This window comes from Gossypium hirsutum, chromosome A13 (genome assembly GCF_007990345.1).
Source record: "Gossypium hirsutum isolate 1008001.06 chromosome A13, Gossypium_hirsutum_v2.1, whole genome shotgun sequence".
In the NCBI taxonomy this organism is placed as follows: domain Eukaryota; kingdom Viridiplantae; phylum Streptophyta; class Magnoliopsida; order Malvales; family Malvaceae; genus Gossypium; species Gossypium hirsutum.
The window spans coordinates 95,313,029-95,321,110 of record NC_053436.1 but is presented as its reverse complement, the minus strand read 5'-3'; positions in this window follow the sequence as shown (position 1 = coordinate 95,321,110).

The following is an 8,082-nucleotide window of genomic DNA, read 5'->3' as shown; positions in this document are numbered from 1 at the left end:
TAAACACCTAATGAGGTTGAGCTCATTCACATGAATTTGTCATTTGAAATTGTGATTGACAGGAAGAAACAGTGAATTGCATGCTTATGAATGGTTACACATAATTATCTGAAAAACAAGAAAAATAATCGTTATTGATATATGGAGACATGAGACATTGATATATGAATGTGGAATATGTTTGATAAATGTGTTCATTCATAATTATGGAATTATGCACCTCATGTGTGTTATTTGCATAAAGATGATATTTCAAATACTTTGGTGAATAAAGCTTAAATATGAAATAGTATGAAATCGAGACAAGTTTTTATGAAAATATATTTAAATTATCTGTAAGTGTTTCGTACTCCTCGGTAATGCCTCGTACTCTATTCCGGCGATGGATACGGGTAGGGGGTGTTACAATCAATGTCCATTTCAGGACCATTTTGTCCAGCCTCAGTCTGATCAGCCATAAGATCCTCAGAAACTACCTCTGGCTCATTCTTATCCCAATTCCAGCTTGTTTTCTCATTGAACACTACATCTCTACTTACAAGCACCTTATTTGTTGAAGGATCTAAGGTTCTATAGCTCTTTTTTACTGAGCTATAGCCTACCAGAATGCCTGCTTGAGCTTTCTTTTCCAGCTTGCCTCTCTTTATAGCTGGTACTTATGCATAACACATGCAACCAAAGACTCTCAGATGAGCCAATGAAGGTTTGAACCCGAACCAGGCTTAAAATGGTGTTTTGTGAGCCAAAACCTTAGTTGGGAGTCTATTTTGGATGTACACAACAGTGTTAACTGCCTCTGCCCACAAGCTTTTAGGCAAATTCTTCTCAAACAGGAGGCACCTGTCCATATCCATTAGGCTTCTATTCTTCCTTTCACTAACACCATTCTGTTGAGGTGTATAGGTGTTGGTGAGTTGATGTTTGATGCCTGCATCTTCACAAAATGCTTGAAACTGAGCTGAGGTGTACTCAGTTCCATTGTCAAACCTTAGGGTCTTTAGTTTACAGCCTATTTTAATCTCTACAGTAGCCTTGAACTTCCAAAACACTGAGGCTACCTCTGATTTCTGTTTCAAGAAGAAAATCCAGCAAAATCTGGTGTGATTATCAATAAACAAGATGAAGTACCTGCTTTCATTCAGTGATTCAGTCTTCATAGGACCACACACATCAGTATGCACTAGCTGCAGCCTTTCTGAGGCTTTCCAGGCTTTGTTTGAAGGAAATGGAAGCCTTGCCTGCTTTTCAAGTTGACAAGTCTCACAAACATCTTCTTTCTCAACTGAGTTGATGAAGTTTTCAACTAGATTCTCCTTGCTTAGCTGGTCTATGGATCTGTAGTTGGCATGACCAAGCCTTTGGTGCCAAAGCTTGGATTCATCTGAAGAAACAGCATAGGCACTACCTAGGCCTTTGTTCCAGTCCACAACAAAACTCTTGTCTGTCATGGCTACTGTCATAAGCATGGATCCACTTGGATCACTAATTTTCACTCAATGCCTTTGAACACCATAGCATAGCCTTTCTCAAGCAACTAAGCAATGCTGAGCAAGTTTTTGTCAAATTCTGGTTCAAACAACACATTTGAAATGAGTTTGTTACCTATGTGAGTGCATATCAACACATCCCCTTTGCCCTCTGCCTTGATAAAGTGCCTATTGCCAACCTTTATTTTGGTCATGCAGCTTTTGTCTAATGACTTGAAAATGGCAGCATCTGGTGACATGTGATTAGTGCAGCCAATGTCTAGGAGCCATCCATTTGACACTTTCTTTTGAGCAGCTGAGCAGGTAACTACAAAGACCTGCTCCTCATGGTCACTACCCTCTTCAGCTACTCGAGCCTTAGCCTTTTGCTGCTGTGATTGGTTCTGTATTGGTCTACTTTTGCAGACTCTTTCAACATGCCCTATTGTGATTGGTTCTGTCTTGGTTTACTTTTGCAGACTCTTTCAACATGCCCTATCTTCTTGCAATATTGGCATTGAGCATCTGGTCTAAACCAGCATTTGACCTCTGGATGACCAAGCCTTTTGCAATGCCTGCAAGGTCTATCCCATCTTCTTGGAGTATTTGACTTAGGTTTGTCTTTCCAGGTCTTCTTGCCTTTGTAGGTAGTGGTACTCGAGTCAGGCTTAGTTTTGGCTTGAAAGGCACCCTTTTGGTGCTCCTCTAGTCTGCTGGCTCTTCTTTGCTCTTGTGCATAAAGAGCATTAATCAGCTCAGTTAATGTGATGCTGGTTAGATCCCTTGAGTCTTCAAAAGAGGATATTTTTGCCTCATACCTCTCAGGTAAGGTTGAGAGCAGTTTCTCCACTATCCTTGCTTCATTGGACTGCTCTCTAAGGAGCCTTATGCTGTTAACCACAACTATAATTCTGTCTGAATACTGCTTGACTGTTTCTTTCTCTTTCATCTTCAAATTCTCGAAATCCCTTCTTAAGTTCAATAGCTGTTTCTGCCTTATTCTCTCAGTCCCTTGAAACTCCTCCTTCAGTCTTTCCCAGGCCTGTTTTGGTGTCTCACAGGCCATGATCCTTGTGAAGATTACATCTGACACACAGTTCTGAATGCAGGACATGGCTTTGTGCCTTTTGGTCCTTTCATCAGCATGTTGCCTGATCTGAGCCATTGTTGGATTGGCTCTCAATGGTGCTGGTTCAGCATCTGAGTTGACCACCTCCCATAGGTCGAATGCTTGCAGGTAGGTCCTCATTTTAACCACCCAAATGTGATAGCCCTCTCCATTGAAGACTGGTGGTGCTACTGGTGAGAAGCCTGATGAAGCCATCGATTTGAGGTTAAATTACTACAGGTCCACTGAGATTATAGTTCTAGATACCAATTGTTGGCGTTGAGAGCAAAGAGCAAACAAGTTTTGAACTAAAACTTGAGCAGCAAGGCTCGATGCTTGCTAAAGAAACAAGCAGAATTCAAGAACAAAGTTTTGAAAGCAAAGAACAATGAAAATATGGAAGAAAAATCTGATGTTTTTCATTCAAAATGAACATTGGCATAATGCCATTACATATACCAGACATAAGCTGGTCATTACAAGTCAAATTCACCTAAACATCTACCTAACTCCACTAAAACACATTGAAACTTGTTAAACTAACTTGTAAACTTAGTAAAGCTGATTTATCAGCTCAACATCACCTAATTACATCATATACTTCACCTACTAAGTTCAAAAGTAACTAAATTACATGTCATCAACTAAACAAGAACAAAATGAACTGAATTTCATTAGTAGCACTTGGTTCAGCAACCTTTGCATGGCTCGAGCTGCATGGTCTGCTTCTTTGCTGCTCCTGGTGCTACATGCTGACCAAACTTCAACAAATATTATGACGGATTGAGCCTAAAATAGTTTATTTTCTCTTGTTTCTTCTACTACGAATAAGCATAAATCTATATTATCACAGAAAATTAATCATTAATAATACATAGAAAGATTGAAACTCTTCCTTAAGCACAAGCTTCCCAAAGTTACTAACTCTGCAGAAGAGGGATAAAATTGAAGCACTTTCTGAAACACAACCTTTCCAGTTTGGGTCTGTTCCACTTCGTAAAAAGGGTTCAGTAGGTTTCAAGCCCGATCTAGAGACGGTGGTTCTAGAAGATGATTCGCAGTAGAAGAAGAGGCCGAAGACACCGGCAAACTATACCTTGAATCCGCAGTGTTCAACAATACTGAAAGAATTGATGAAACATCCAACTCTAGGTAGGGTTTCCGATAACTTTTGGATCCTTTTGATTATTTTACAAAAAAAAAAACCTTGGATTTAGATATAATAGAAGATGATGAAACGGGGATTAAATATTATTTTTACGTATTCCTAAAAGCGAGTAGCGGTCATGGCTGAAAGCTAATAAGATTAAAAGAATGATATTCAAACGTCAACTTACGTAATAATAATGTAGCGAAAAAATCGGGGATCGTAATTTAATATTATATATGATAGAGAATGAGAATGTTTGTGTGAATTTGTGACTAAAGCTTTGAAATCCTGAAACAGATGCGGCTGGATTTTCAACTAATTCAAACAAGGCTGGGAATGCTACAATGCTGAAAAGCCGTTTTGCAGACACCATTAGCAGGGCACAGCAGAAGATGAAGGTACTGAAAGATGATCCAATGAAGATGAAACAAGAAAAGCAAATATTGAAAACAAGGTCACTGCTCCAAGACAAGGAAAAGAAGGAAGCTGCAAATGCTGAGTTGAAAGAGCAACGGGAAAGAGCAACTAATTCTGACCTTACAACTTCCTCAACAGTAGTTGCTGATTCTGCAATGCTGGCTCAAGACACGATCAAGACAGTAGTAGTTAACAGTGCTAAAAACGTTAGTCCAATGAAGATTCACAACGAAAAGAAAAGATATTTAGAAAGAAGGCAACTTGAGGAAAACGCAAAGACTTCTGGAAGTAGTAGTCCAGCAACGAAAATGAAGGCAAAAATTGAGTTGAAAAAGAAACGGGAAGCTGCTCGGATTGCATTAGAAAACATGGAAAATGCTGCTGGTATTCAACTCAATTTAGAGGCTCAAAACTCAAAAGGAATTTGAGATTCTCATTGGATCTTCTTCATGGAAACCCATCGCATCATCCAGATTTCCTTCGTCAAACACATAATATTTGATGATTCATATTGAAATGGTCCACGAATTACAGTATTTGTATATCAATGTTAAAGAAATGTATACCCTTCTAAGTTGTCCCCGAATGTTTTGATTCTAAAATTTGGGCTACCACTTAGTAATGTATGTCTTTACCAAATGTTTTTTTTTCTTTTCTTTTTTGGCAATTTTAGACAGTGAATTAAAATAGGAATCCGTACTTAATTGTTTTATATAGGTAAAAATATGGAGGCTTTTTTTTACTAAGAGTTAGATTGTATTTTGCCTTCTTAATTCAAAAAATTGGTAAATTAGTTTTGGTACGCCTGTTAGCAATTTTATCCATTTCTATTGTTTAAAGTTGGTCATTGTACGTTAGCAATTGTCTAATTATTCTGTTAGCCACGTTAGTTTGTAACAATATAAATTGATGATTCTTTTTTTAACAAAAAGAATTAACTTGCTCTTTGATCTAATGTATAAGGGCAAATTCGTCTATTTTTTTGAGTAGGGGACAAAATTCATTCTAACTTTTAATATAATATTGAAATGTTTATATATCATGCCTTGTGTTGATGTTATTTTGTATATTTTTTGTATAATTTAGAAAATAAAATGTGTTTGTATCGTGTTATGTCTTAGTTCATTTCACCTGTTTTTTTTTCTCCATAATTTATTATACTAGTTCAATTTAAAGAAAAAAATTCTTTGTTTGTGTGGTGTATTTTTTTTAGATTTTAATATTTTATATATATTTATATTACGTTTTTTGTTTTTTTTTCATTTATTTAAAATGTGCATGACTTAAATATTACACATAAAATTTTAAATTCGATTTTATGAAGAGCAACGAGTGCAATGTGAAACTTTCAGGTCAAGCACATTTTCTTTCAAAAACCATCAACTTTTTAATTAAGTAGTTTCTTTCATCCAAAAAGAAAGCAAAATCTTCCTAGTAAACATCAATGAAACTCCACACCCTACACAAGTGTTGATTGCTACTAACAGAATAAACCAACCCTTTTAATCTATCACTTCAAGATTGTTTATCAGATCTCAAAGGATGGGAACTGATTCCCCATGTACTCTTCAATTGCTCTCCTGCCAAATAACATAAAAGAAGGTATTCGAAACAATATTGTAGGCTTTTCCTTTCCCCTCCTGCCAATTTGGGAATGTTTCTCAAACTCCAAAAATTTGTAAAATTTGACATCACAACTCTTTGGAGTAACACAAACATATGACTTCTATATTCAAGTTTCTCATTGCATAGTCAAGATTGCCTTGATGACACTTGGCCAATAAATAATAAAACTAATGAAGGCATTTGCTTTACAAATAGAAACTGTGGCTAAAATAGTGCTTGGAGTTGTGCCCACAGTTTCAACCATGAAATCAAACGTGCGAAAACTTAAAGATAAACATCGAGATTGTTTACATAGTTCTACTTCAGTCTACGCTTACGGGGTCTTATGCAGAACAATGATTCACTATCTTTCTCATAATATAATCAATGATTTAAGTTCTAACATTGAGCTAACTCTCATCTATTTAGTCACCTCGCTGTTGTACAAAGACTAGATTACTCTCCCACTAAGCTTTCCCCTTGAAAGCTTAGTTTTGCAATACAAAAGATTCTCTTGATTTATTACCAAATCAATGTACACATAAAACGTTCTTGACTTGACAAATTTGTGCCTTCTCAATCTTTTGGTATATTTTAACCTACAAAAAACTTAAGTTTATATACTACTTAAGTTTTGCTTACATAAGAGTTATAGTCTAATCACTTTTCTATAAAGAAAAGCTAAAAATTAGCATAGGATAATAATTTCATAAGAGTCTTGATGTAATCCAATGTCTTCAACTATAGAAAGTGACTTTACTTGATCGGCATGTAATCAAATTTGATCTGGAAGAACCAATAATGAAGTCATCAATTTTAACTTAATTGGCCACTAACTTGTCGAAATATCTTCAAAACAAATAGTTCAATACTTTTATTCTAAAATTTGCTTATTTTGAAAATTGACAAATACAACAATGAAACAGTGCCTAAAGTTATGGTCACTACTATCACATAAACATCCACATAAATTTTTCTTGCCTTCTATTAGATGTGCTCATGGGTCAGACCTAGTTTGGGTCAGGCTAGACCTAGTTTGGGTCAGGTTTAAGGATGATATTAACATATTTTATATTTGTCCAAACCTAGCCTAGCCCAAAATTTGGGTCTAAAATTTTGCCCAATTCACCCGTATTTGTAAAAAATTAACCCAAGCCAATTTTAGACTCGCATATATTATTTTTTAATTTTTTAAAAAATATTATATTATATTATTTTAAAATTTAAAAATATTATATATTTTTTATTTATTGAAATTTTTATATAGTTATCTTTAATATTATTTTAATATTTGCATTAGAGTAGTATTATATATTTGCATTAGAGTAGTATTATATATTTAGTATAGATTTATTTTTTCAATGTGTTTTAAATTACATAATATAAAATATTATAAACTTAAAACAGGTTAGACTAGGCTAAACTTGAGCTTTGAATGTTCAAGCCCGAGCTCAACTTATATTTTGAACGGGCTTATAATTTTTGTCCTAACTCTCTCAAATTTCGAGCGATCCTTCAGACTTAAACGAATAGCCCAATCCATGATCAGTTGTTACTTCTAATGTATCAACAAAAACCAAGTCTAGAATTGCCCAAAAAACTCTATGCCCTGCCAACCACCGACACGAGGATGTTTATGCCTTATTACTTTATGCCTGATTACTTTCCCAAGCCTTACAAGTCCTCCCATTATTCAAATAACCTTCCATTTCACCCTTAAAGTAAATAAGCATTTACCCTTGCTGTCCAATGATTTTGCAGTATACAAGCATTGTTCCATGTAATCCAAACTACCCTGACTTCGGATCACACACCCCAACCCAATTAACTTTAGCAGTACTAAAAAAAGAAAATAATCGCCAAAAATATACCCACAATTTGGTCTGAAAGTAGTAAATCCAATATTTTATTAAAATTTATTGTTTAAATAATTATCTGCGGTAAACTTTAGTATATTAGCATCAGTATCCCAACAAACAGTGTTTGCAGTGCCATGATGCACAAGGTAAAAGATTAAGTGAAAAAAAGGAAGGTCTTGGATACAAACTCATTACCACATACACCATTTGCCAGTAAATTTGGAGAAATAGAGAGTAACCGCAAACAAATTTGTAAGCTTGTAAAACCTAATATCATAACTCTTGCCCAGAAACTTTCTATTATCTTAAACTACCTAAACATTAATTAAGTGAAAAGTAATAAAAAGAAAAAAAAATGTAGAAGGAAAGTGGTTGACAGAGTAAGATAGACTTCATGAGAGGACTGGACAACAACTAAGCCAATTCTTCCGTAGCAAACCAGATCTTGCTGCATTAGCTATTGCACCAAACTTTCAC